General features: G+C 39.5%; 1 long non-coding RNA gene across 2 annotated transcripts; it reads right to left on the bottom strand.

The window, feature by feature from the left end:
• Positions 1-249: 249 nt before the first annotated feature.
• LOC147916804 (uncharacterized) lies at positions 250-9,226 on the bottom strand. 2 transcript variants are annotated; one of them, XR_015552564.1, is made up of 3 exons: positions 9,069-9,226; positions 6,718-6,893; positions 250-320 (listed from the first exon to the last, which is right to left on the bottom strand). It is a non-coding gene; the product is annotated as an uncharacterized LOC147916804 (long non-coding RNA). The 2 variants fall into 2 exon arrangements; XR_015552565.1 differs by lacking the exon at positions 250-320 and adding an exon at positions 832-998.
• Positions 9,227-11,182: the final 1,956 nt, after the last annotated feature.

Consider the following 11,182-nt stretch of genomic DNA (forward strand, 5'->3'; position numbering starts at 1 on the left):
TAAATTACACCAAATATTTAAGTAAATGTAGTGCTTATCTACAGAGAATAAAAACTTGCAAAAAAAATGAGAGAACATCTCTTAACTTCTTTTATCAGGTCAGTGGAACCTTGATTCCAAAACCCACAAAAACACTATAAAAAAGGAAGCTTACAGAACAATCTCACTCATAAATTGTGTGACAATCCTAAATAAAATATTAGCAAACCAAATCCGGCAATATATATAAAAAAAGATAACACATCATTAGCACGTTGGGTTTATTTCAAGAATGCAATACAAGCTTTACACTGGAAAAATCAATCAATGTAATTCACCACCTAGAAAAAAGCAGAAAAATCATACAATTAACTCAATATATGCAGAAAAAGGCACGTGATAACATACTATATCCTAATAATTTTTTAAAAACTCTCAGCAAAACCAACAAAAGAAGGCAAATTTCTTCATCTGATAAGGTTACATTTTAAAAACCTAGAGCAATATTATACTTCACAGTGAAATATTAAAATCTTTCCCTCTGAGATCAGCATAAGGATGACTGCTATCAACACCACTATTTAGCATTTTATTGGTGGTTCAAAGCAATCCAGTAAGGCAATGAAAATAAATATAAGGTAGAAGGATTGGAAGGCAAAAATTACAATTGTCTTTTTTTCAAATAATATGATTGTGTATGCAGAAGAACTTTAAATTTACAAACAGAGTATTGTGATAAATTGCCAGATACAAGGTGAATATAGAAAATATAAAAACAATTGTATTCTTATGCAGCAGCAGTAGCATAAAATAAACTTTAAAACAGATACTATACACTGTGACTGTCTCTCCAGAGGGATCCCTCTGTGCTTCTGGAGGCAAGGATGGCCAGACCATGCTGTGAGAACTCAACGAAGGCAAGCACCTGTAGACGCTAGATGGTGGGGACATCATCAATGCCCTGCGCTTCAGCCTCATGGCTACTGGCTGTGTGCTGCTGTGGGCCCCAGCATCAAGATCTGGGAATTGGAGGGCAAGATCGTTGTAGGTGAACTTAAGGAAGAAGTTACTGGTACTGGCAGCAGGAGAGAGCTGCCCCAGTGCTCCTCTCTGGCCTGGTCTGCTGATGACCAGACTCTATTTGCCGTCTACACAGACAACCTGGTGTGAGTGTGCCAGGTGACCATCAGCACCCACTAAAAATATGTGGCAGAGCTTTTAGAAATACAAAACTTAAAAAAAAAAAAACGATACTATATATGACAGCATATTAAGTCAAATAGAACCAAATCTAATGAGAGATATTCAAGGCAATATTGAAAAAAACTGAAGAAGACCTACATATATGGAGAAAAGTACAATGATTATGGATTGAAATATATTGAAAGATAGAGACAAAGGGAATGGAGAAAACATGGTAAAGATATCTTCAAATTCATTGATAAATTCAGTAAAATCCCAATAAAAATCCCCACAGATTTGTGTGGTTGTGTATTTGTGTGTAAATTGACAAGCTGATTCTAAAACTCATAGGAAAATGCAATTGCCAAGGCATTCTAAGGAAGCACAATGTGCCGGACTTACTCTATAAGGTATCAAGACTTATTATGAAGATAGAGTGAGTGATCTTAGTACAAGAATAGACAAACCAATGGGAGAGAATAGAGTCCAGAAACAGACTCATGAATACTGTATTCAGGAGTAGCATTGCAGAACAACAAAGAAATAACAGATTTTCAGTAAATGGTGCTGTATCAGTTAGATATTCAAACGGGAAAAAATTAAACTTGACTTTCCCTACAACCTCACACCATATACAAAAATAAATTCTAAGTGGATTATAGATTTAAGTGTAAAAGGTAAAACAATAAAGCTTCATGAACACACACAGGAGATTTTCTTTGTGATCCTGAAGTAGGTGAGGATTTTTAAAATAAGACACAGAAACTACTAACCTTAAGGAAAAGATGATAAATGATACTACATTAAAATTACATAGGTGCTGGTCGTCAGCTTAAGTGTGAATATAGTGTGAGGAATTATTAATAACACCTGTGCCATCCTTATATAAGTGTAAAAATGAAGAGTATTGACTCTCTTTTTGCAGTGTCTGTAATTCAGAGCCCACAAGGAAACTCAAAGTTAAGTAAAAAAAAAAAAGTCCCAGACTTTAAGGACAAACAAAGGAATGACAGGATTTTAAGACACTTACATCAGGTGACTAATTCTATTTTTCATGGTCTTCTGGGTCCAAACTCAGACACTTGCCTTCCCATAGACCTCTCCTCAGCAAACTTGCTCAAGTCCACTGCCCCATAGTGGTGGGCCGTGGGTCTCCTGAGATAGCAAATGTTTTATAATATAGCAGCCTGAAAAAGTCTGAGATACAGAGGGTAAGTCATCAGACACGACTGAAGACACCAGGGCAAGTGCTGTGTCACCCTTCAGGAACACTCCACAAGGCTCAAGTGCCAAGTCATTGAAGCTGTGTAGTACAAGTGGCATGTCGCATTGAGCCAAGATTTGGATCAATGAAGTCTTATGTAAGCAACATTTTGAACATAAGAGAAGATGTACAGACCTCGGCAGTGACGTCCTGGAATTTTCTCTAAGGGCTAACTCCAGAGAAAGTGAATGGAATATTGACAATATCTTGACAAATAAAATTTCCAGGTAATTTTATTCCCCTCCCCACACACACATTTTTTTTTCTGTTTCTCTTTCCCACTCACTGTCTCTATCTTCCTTTTCTCTCTCTTTTACATTCTATTTCTCATTTTCTCCCTATCTTTCTATCTCTTGATTTCTATCTCTATATTTCTAGCTCCTTTTCTTTAGAGTAATCATTTTCTATCTCTGTTTACAGTCTTTGTCTAGCTGTCTGTCTCCTTTTGTCTTTCATTCATTTCCTCTCTCTTACTAGCACTTTCTTTGTGGCTCTCTGCTTTTTCTCTCTCACTCTCTTTCTCTCACTTTCTGTTTTATTAGATCCAGGACGATGAATAGGTCACATCAGAGCTGCCATCCACCTTGTTCTCACTTGGCTCACCTCTGCAGACACATGAGCCTATAAAATCTCCCACAATTCCCTCTGGATCCTTTCTGAAAGGCATAGGGCCACAGGCATAAGGGGAGGGGTATAGAGATAGGGGGGTAGGATGACATCTTATCAATGTCTAGGAGAACTGGCATCATCCAGCAACAAGAGAGATGTTATTGTCAGGCTGTACACCATCCCCTGGTGTTTTGTGGCTGGTAGATTTTGTGTATAAGAGCTCACACAGGTTTACTGACTTCTGAACGGCTGCATCCCCATGACACATGTTACAAGCAGAATGTGAGATGAGGCAAGAGAGAAAGGATAGGACAGGGAAGAAATCGAGCTTTTGATGTGGCTTTAAAACCCTGGCCAGGGCAAGCCTGCTGCTGTGTGGATCTATTTTTCCATTTCACAAGTTCCAGATGATAACCTAAGTTGCTTCATTTTATTTTTTTTCACACATTTATGCACCTTTCTCTTGTTGATAGAAAAAGAAATAGTAGCACAGAATCTAGTTGCAGTGCAGTTCATTAAAACAATTTTAAAAATCACTTAAGCAATTAGCCAACAGCAGATCTTTTGAGTTAATGGCATGCCTGAACGATTTATGAGTTGGCAAAGTCTTGATTAAATTAATTAATCAGGACTTAACCGTTTTAGCTGCCAGCTCTGGCTCGGATGATTGCTGCTGTTGTGTGAAATCGCTGACAGTTTGCTCTAGAGTCAGATATGATGTATTATCTTGGTCAGAGATCCACCCTGCTCATTAGAATAAGGTGCCTCTAGAAATGGGCACAGAATCCATCTGTTTTAGAGCAGAGTAATCCATGAGAAAAGCAAGGTTTCACCAGGATAAGATGGGGTTTAGAGCAGACAAGCAAGGTCCACAGAGCAGAAATGGTGGAATGGGGCCGGCCCCGTGGCTTAGTGGTTAAGTGAGCGTGCTCCACTGCTGGCGACCCGGGTTCGGATCCCGGGCTCACACCGACGCGCTGCTTCTCTGGCCATGCTGAGGCCGCGTCCCACATACAGCAACTAGAAGGATGTGCAGCTATGACACACAACTATCTACTGGGGCTTTGGGGGGAAAAAATAAATAAATAAAATCTTTAAAAAAAAAAAAAAAAAAGAAATGGTGGAGTGGAGAAGAGGCAGCATAAGGCAGAGAAGAAGAAAGACTAACAATAATGATGGCTGCCATTTTTATGAACACTGTGTACCCAGCATTTTCCATATGCCCTCTCAATCACAGATCTCAAAAGTCTCAAAGAGTAACTATTAATATTCCCATTCTACAGATGATGAAACTTATTTTCCCAGTAGTCAAGAGAGCATGTGCCTCGTGCCAGCTACTTTGTGTGTCTTATATATTGTAATCACCACAACCCTCTTGAAGGGTTTTACAAAACGGAATAACGTGGGAGTTGTTGAAGAACTTGCCTAGGGTCAAAGAGGTGGACAGCGGCAGAGCCTGGCTGAACACGTCTGCACACCACCACCACACAGTCCTCTTCGTATTCCTGAGAACACAGGGTAATGGCTAGTGGAGGGCAAACCTCACCTACCTCACAGTCTATCAAGTACCAGCCCTGATTTATAGCCACGAAATTATTGCTCAAGACCAGACTTCTATTATAGGCTTCCCAGAGGCTTAGCTGCACTGAGGAATTTTGAGGCAGATAAAGCTAAGTTTAAATTCTGCTTCCAGAATTTTCTGTCTCTCTGGCTTTGGACAAGTCACTTAAATTCCCTGAGCATCAGTTTCCTCAAGAAGGTAGCTTGCAGACTGTGGTGGGAGTTAAGAGGTGCGACAGGTAAAGTGTCTACCCTGTAGTAGGCTTTCAATCAAGGGTTCATTTTATTATTATAACCAGTGGTATGGGCTGAATATTGTCCCCTCCCACAAATTCTTATGTTGAAGCCCTAAGTCTCAGTACCTCAGAATGTGATTGTATTTGGAGATAGGGTCTTTAAAGAACTAATTAAGTTAAAATGAGGTCATTAGGGTGAGTTCTAATCCAATATGAGTGGTGTCCTTATAAGAAGAGGAGATTAGCGCACAGACACACAAAAGGAAGACGATGTAAAGACACAGGGAGAAGACAGCCATCAAAAAGCCAAGGAGAGAGGCCTCAGGAGGAACCAACCCTGCTGACATCTTGATCTTGGACTTCCAGCCTCCAGAACTGTGAGAAAATAAACTTCTGCAGTTTAAACCACCCAGTCTGTGGTACTTGGCAGCTCTAGCCGACTAATATAACCAGCAAAATAGAACCAGAGAAGTTACCCAGTTTCCCGGACACCTCTTCAGTTTTCACCATTGTAGGTAGATACCTGCAGAGAGGACTTGTCTCACCCCACATCTAGAGCAGCCACACCCCTGGTTACTCTGCAGTGTCTCCCCATTGCTGATGGACTGTCTTCTCCCCTGGGACATGGGTTCCATGAAGGAGGACCTTGTTGATATTTCCAGGGCTCCTCTAATGCCTGGCCCAAGGCTGGTGTTTCCAAATGGATGGACTAATTAATTAATTAACCTCTTCAAAGTATTCAGAGAAATAAATGGAAAATCTAATCCCACCTCTCAGAGATGGTTTTGAGGATTTGACTTAGTGAGTCACTTCCTGAAGGGCAGTACCAGTCGCCCCATATTTTATGGAATGTCCCTGAATAAAAGAGCTGTCATCTCTGCAAAACGCACCTTCTCTTCAGACCCCACAGTGTGCTCTGGACTTATTGCTCCAATTGGTCTCCTTCTAAGAGTGATCCTCGCAATTCCAAAGTATCACCGTGAGTGTCACTTTCACATCATCCTCCCACGGGAGGGGCCAAAGGCTGCCTTGCTTGTCTCGTGAGGGCGGATGAGCAGCATCCATTCAGAATGAAATCTGAGGAAGAATGACACCCATGCAGTCCTCTTTTACTTGTAAATTTCTCCTTCTTTGAAGAAAAATACAGGAGATTGTCCATAGGATACAAGAAATAATATTTTAAAATATATTATGAGGTCATATAAGGAGGACTTTCTCCTTATTTTGAGAAAAATATAGGACGTTGTCCATAAGGAGACAAATATTTTTAAATATATTATGAGGTCATACAATATAAGTAGGGATTCTTCCTTGCTTTAAGAAAAAAACAGGAGGTTGTCCATAGGGATACAAGAAATATTTTTAAATATACTATGAGGTCATGTAAGTGGTGGCAGAGAGGAGACTGCTTTTCTTAACTCAGCTCTGGGGTGATATATATTTCTTCCTGAGCTCCTCAGGGCCTCTGTTTTGGGGTTATCAGCAGTCACTGGAATATGTGATTATCTAGAAGAAAAGCAGGTAGGTGGGTAATTTGACTTTGTACCCCGGTGCTCATGTCGCCCCTTCTCCCTTGGTGGGCACTAATACTTGACCAGCGGTTATGGTCTGCCTTGGTCATGCGTCCTTCTGCCCCTGCCTGTCTCCCCTGAGACCCTGAGACCCTCCAGGAAGGCGCCATGCTTCAGTTTCCTCATATACTCACCACCTACCTCAGTGCTTAGCACTCCGTAGGGCACCACACATGGCTTGCTGAATTGAAACAAAGAAAATGCGAAAGCTGTCTTGACAGGAAACATTTTCTGCAGCTCTTTCAAGGTGGAGTGAAGGGGAGACTTGAAGGCAAAATACTGGCAAATGGAAAGGAGACAGAAAGGGGATACCCACCAGACTCTAGTCAGGGGTAAATATTGAAGCTGGCTCCCGTGGCATCATCTGAGCTTCTTAAGGACTCCTTTATCTTATGCTTCATTCTGCTGTAGTGGAATTCACACCTCATACTCTGAATTATGTGTCTGGGAAGTTCCGTAGATGTCAGACTTCATTTGCTGCGTGCTTTGACTCTGATGAAAAGAAAAACAGAGAAGTAAGAGAACAAGAGCTTCATTAGCCTCAGTGATAAATGGATATTTTATTTATAGGGCCATGCCCCCCCGACCAAGGTGCTATGGATGTAGTGTAATACAAATACATGACACGAACGCCAAAAGAGCAATTTAATAAGGCCACACTAATAAAACTGCAAAGACAGATGGAATCCTGCAGGAGTGGACAGGATCGTTTACAAATATGGGCAAAAATGGTTGTAGTTAATAGCTTTTCCCCTGTGTGTGTGTGTGTGTGTGTGTGCGTGTGTGTGTGTGTGTGTTGTGTAGACTGTGTGTGTGTGTACATGCTTGATGGTTAAGGACCTGCAGGCGGAAGTACCACAGGGCCACTGAGATAAGACGTTCTGCCCCTAACAGAAGCTAACCCGCACCCGCCTGATTCTGGTTGCATGTGGAGACACATAACCCGTGAAAGGCTCTAACAAGAGCCATTTCTGACCTCTCCTCCATAAAATAACCTTGTCTGTTCAGCACTATGGTTTCCACACAGGAGAGCGTAGAAACAGTAGTGGGTGTCAATGGGATTATAAATTATTGTTACAATCTTTCAGAAAAGCAGCATGAAAATATTTATCAAGAGGCTTAAAAATGTTTATACTATTTATTCTAGTCATTTCCCTCCTAGATAATCTAACCTAGGAAAACAATCCAAAATATAAACCAATATTTCTGTACAAGATTTTTACCAAAAATCATTTATTAAATAGAAAAATTATGAGCAACCTACCTTTCCAATAAGAGAATAATTATTATAGTACCAGCACTGTATGAAACGTTGCTTTTCAAAAAAGGATACTTAGGAATAACTTTTTTTTTTTTTTTGCTGAGGAAGATTCGCCCAGAGCTAACATCTATTGCCAATCTTCCTCCATTTTGTATGTGGGTCGCTGCCACAGCATGGCCACTGACAAGTGGTATAGGTCCGTGCCTGGGAACCGAACCCAGGCCACCAAAGCTGAACACACCGAACTTAACCACTAGGCCATGGGGCCAGCCCCATGAAGAACTTTTTTAAATGTGTGAAATTCTTAAGAGATAGTTTGATTTAAGAAGGATGATTTTTAAAACTATTATAGGATGGTAAGTACAGGAAAATGCAAAAAAAAAATCTAAAAGGAAATAATCAAAATGGGAGCAGTGATGGCCTCTGGTTGATGAGATACTAAAATTTCTTTTCTGCTTTTTCGAATTTTGCTGTTTACTCTTAGTTTTCTACAAGGAGCTTGTGTTACTTTGTAATCTGACAAAAATAAAAATAAAATGGGGTAAGTATTCATGGGCAGCTTGTTCTCCAAGGGAGCTCCTCTTTGCCTGTAGTCAGGCACTCCAGAGCTGTGTTTATGACTGGAACCCTGCCAGTGATGGGGAGATAGCAACTTTCTGTTTCTTCCCTTATCTCCAACACCTTAAAAAAAACCCTGAAAGGTACACACAATTGTCCAGCTCAATAAACCACCACAAAGTGAGCAGCAATGTAACCTGAAAAAGAACATTGCAGCACCCCAGAATCACCCGTCATGCCCTTTCCAATCATTACTTCTCCATCCAAATATAACCACTAACCTGACTTCTAATACTTTTTATATTTCCTGTTTATTAAACTGTATAAATGCATGTATTTATAAATACATAAATACATTTTCACTCTCTTGCATCTGACTTCTTTTGCTCAACATTATGTTGGTGAGATTTCTTCATGTCACATGGCACTGTAGTTTGTTCAGTTTCACTGCTATACTATGAATACATTTTGGAGTAGTGTTGTGAGAGGTTCTGGGATTCGATCAGAGACGTAAAAGAAACTTTCCACTCCAAACAAATGAACTGAAGGTATACTTTATTACATAGAGGATAGTAAAGGCGATAGTCTGCAAACAGATTTGAATAGGTCAAATAATAAGAGGGAAAAAACACCAGCTCGACTGTAAAGGGAAAACATCCGTATCGACTGAGATAGCAGCAGATTCGAATAGGTCATATAATGAGAGGGAAAAATATCAGATCGATTGGAAAGGGAAACACCAGATCGACTGAAGGGAAATGACACAAATCAACCAGAAAGAGAAATACCAGGTTGATGGAAAAGAGAACACATCAGATCAATTACTTTACAATAAATCAATTACTCACAACATCCACGCCCCACTGCCGGGAGAGTCCTGTCAATGGACACGGCTGGGCGGGAATCACACATCCTGGGCAAGGTGTCCCTTCCACAGGTGGAACTCTTACCAGGCCTCAGTTTTCAGCAGTTTCTATAAGCAGTTACAGAGTTCACAGAGCAAGCATTTAGTGTTCCCATGCACAAATGGTTATCAGTGGCATACGTGCACTGAGCCCCCTGGCTATCATCCCAGCCCAGTAGTTGTGTACGTGCATTGTTTACCCTACTTATCGTCCCAGCCCAGCACAGATGGCCAGTCTGCCCCAGGCTGCGGTGCCCAAAGGGCCTTGAAATTTTTACACATTGCAAATATCTCCATGGGAGAAGAGCCAATTCCCACCACGCAGAAAGCAGCTTTTATATTTCTTTTTGTGCTGGTGGCTGTAGGTCAATGGAGCGGCCAAACATGGCTGTACTCATGTCAAGACAAGTAGGAATCTTCATCCATTCTATTGTCCATTCATCTACTCTACTGATGCCATTTTGGCTGTTTCCAGTTTGGGAGTATTATAAATATGATGCTGCTATGAATATTTTTATGCAGTCTCTTGCTGTACCTTTGTGTGCATTTCTGTTGGGTATATAACTGGGAGTGGAAACATGAGGTCAAAGGCTATGCATATATTCAACTTTTATAGATAATGATGATTTGTTTTCACAAGTTGCACCAATTTACACTCTCATGAGCAGTAGATAGGGGTGCCTGATGCTCCACATCCTTATCAGCATTTGGTGTCTTCTCTTTTTAATTCTAGCCATTCTGGAGGGTGATTAGAAGTATTTTATTACAAATTTCAGTTGCGTTTTCTTGATTCCAATGAAGTTTAAGATTGTTTATCGGTCATTCTGATATCCTCTTTTGTGACTTGCCCATTCAAGTCACTTGCCCATTTTTTCTATTGGGTTATATGTCCTTTTATTGATGTATAGAAATCTTTCATGTCTTTTAGGTGTAAGTCTTTTATTGGTTATATAAGTGTTGAAATATCTTTTCATATTCTGTGGCTTGCATTTTTAGCCTTTTTATGGTGTCTTCTAATGAAGAGAAGTTCTTAAATGTAATGGAATCCAATTTATCAACCTTTTCCTTTATGGCTAGTGCTTTTAGTGCTTCTTTAAGTAAGCTTTCCCTACCATGAACTCATGAAGATATCTCCATAGATTATTTTCTAAAAGCTTTATTTTTTTAACTTTCACATTTAGAGCTAGTGGAATTAATTTTTATTTATGTTTTATGGAAGGAGTCATTTTTCCAAATGAATATTCAATTGTCCTGGGCCCATTTATTAAAGACATTGTCCTTTTCTATTCCTGTGCAGTGCCAAAATTATCTTAAATCAATGTCTACATATAAACTGGTCAGTTTCTGGGTTCTCTTTTCTATCTCATTGGGCTATTTGTCTATCTTTGAGCCAATATCACACTTTCTTAATTATGATAGTTTTATGACAAGTCTGGACATCTAATAGAACATGTCCATTTACCTTGCTCTTGGCCTTTTGAATTTCCATATACACTTTAGATTAATCAAAACAAGTTATGGGGGGTGGGGAGTTGGGGAGAACTGTTAATATTTTGCTTGTAATTGCATTGCATTCACTAATCTATTGGGGGAGGATTTACGTGTTTATAGTATTGAATCTTCCAATCCATGAACTTTGTATTCTCTTTATTTAGGCCTTTTAATTTCTCTTAATAATGTTTTATAGTTTTCTTCAAAGAAAAGTTACACAACTTTTCTTAGATCTATTCCTAGGTGTTTTATACTTCTGGCATTATAGTACATGGTTTCTTTTCATAAATTTCACTTTCTTTTTGTTCTTGATATATGTGAATGTAATTGATTTATATTTATTGACCCTCTATCCAGAAAAACTCACTTATTAAACTCACTTATTCTAATTATTTACCTATAATTTTATGTGTACACAATCATGTCATGTGATGTATTTCATACTTTTCTATACTTATTACATATATTTTGGAGTTTTTTTTCTTTACTCCACTTGCTAGAAATTTCACTACAATGTTGAATAGTAGAGATGATGACAGGCATCACAGTCTGTGTCTGATCTCAAAG

Source organism: Ceratotherium simum, chromosome 6, assembly GCF_057802395.1.
Source record: "Ceratotherium simum simum isolate JZ-2026a chromosome 6, ASM5780239v1, whole genome shotgun sequence".
NCBI classification, from domain to species: domain Eukaryota; kingdom Metazoa; phylum Chordata; class Mammalia; order Perissodactyla; family Rhinocerotidae; genus Ceratotherium; species Ceratotherium simum.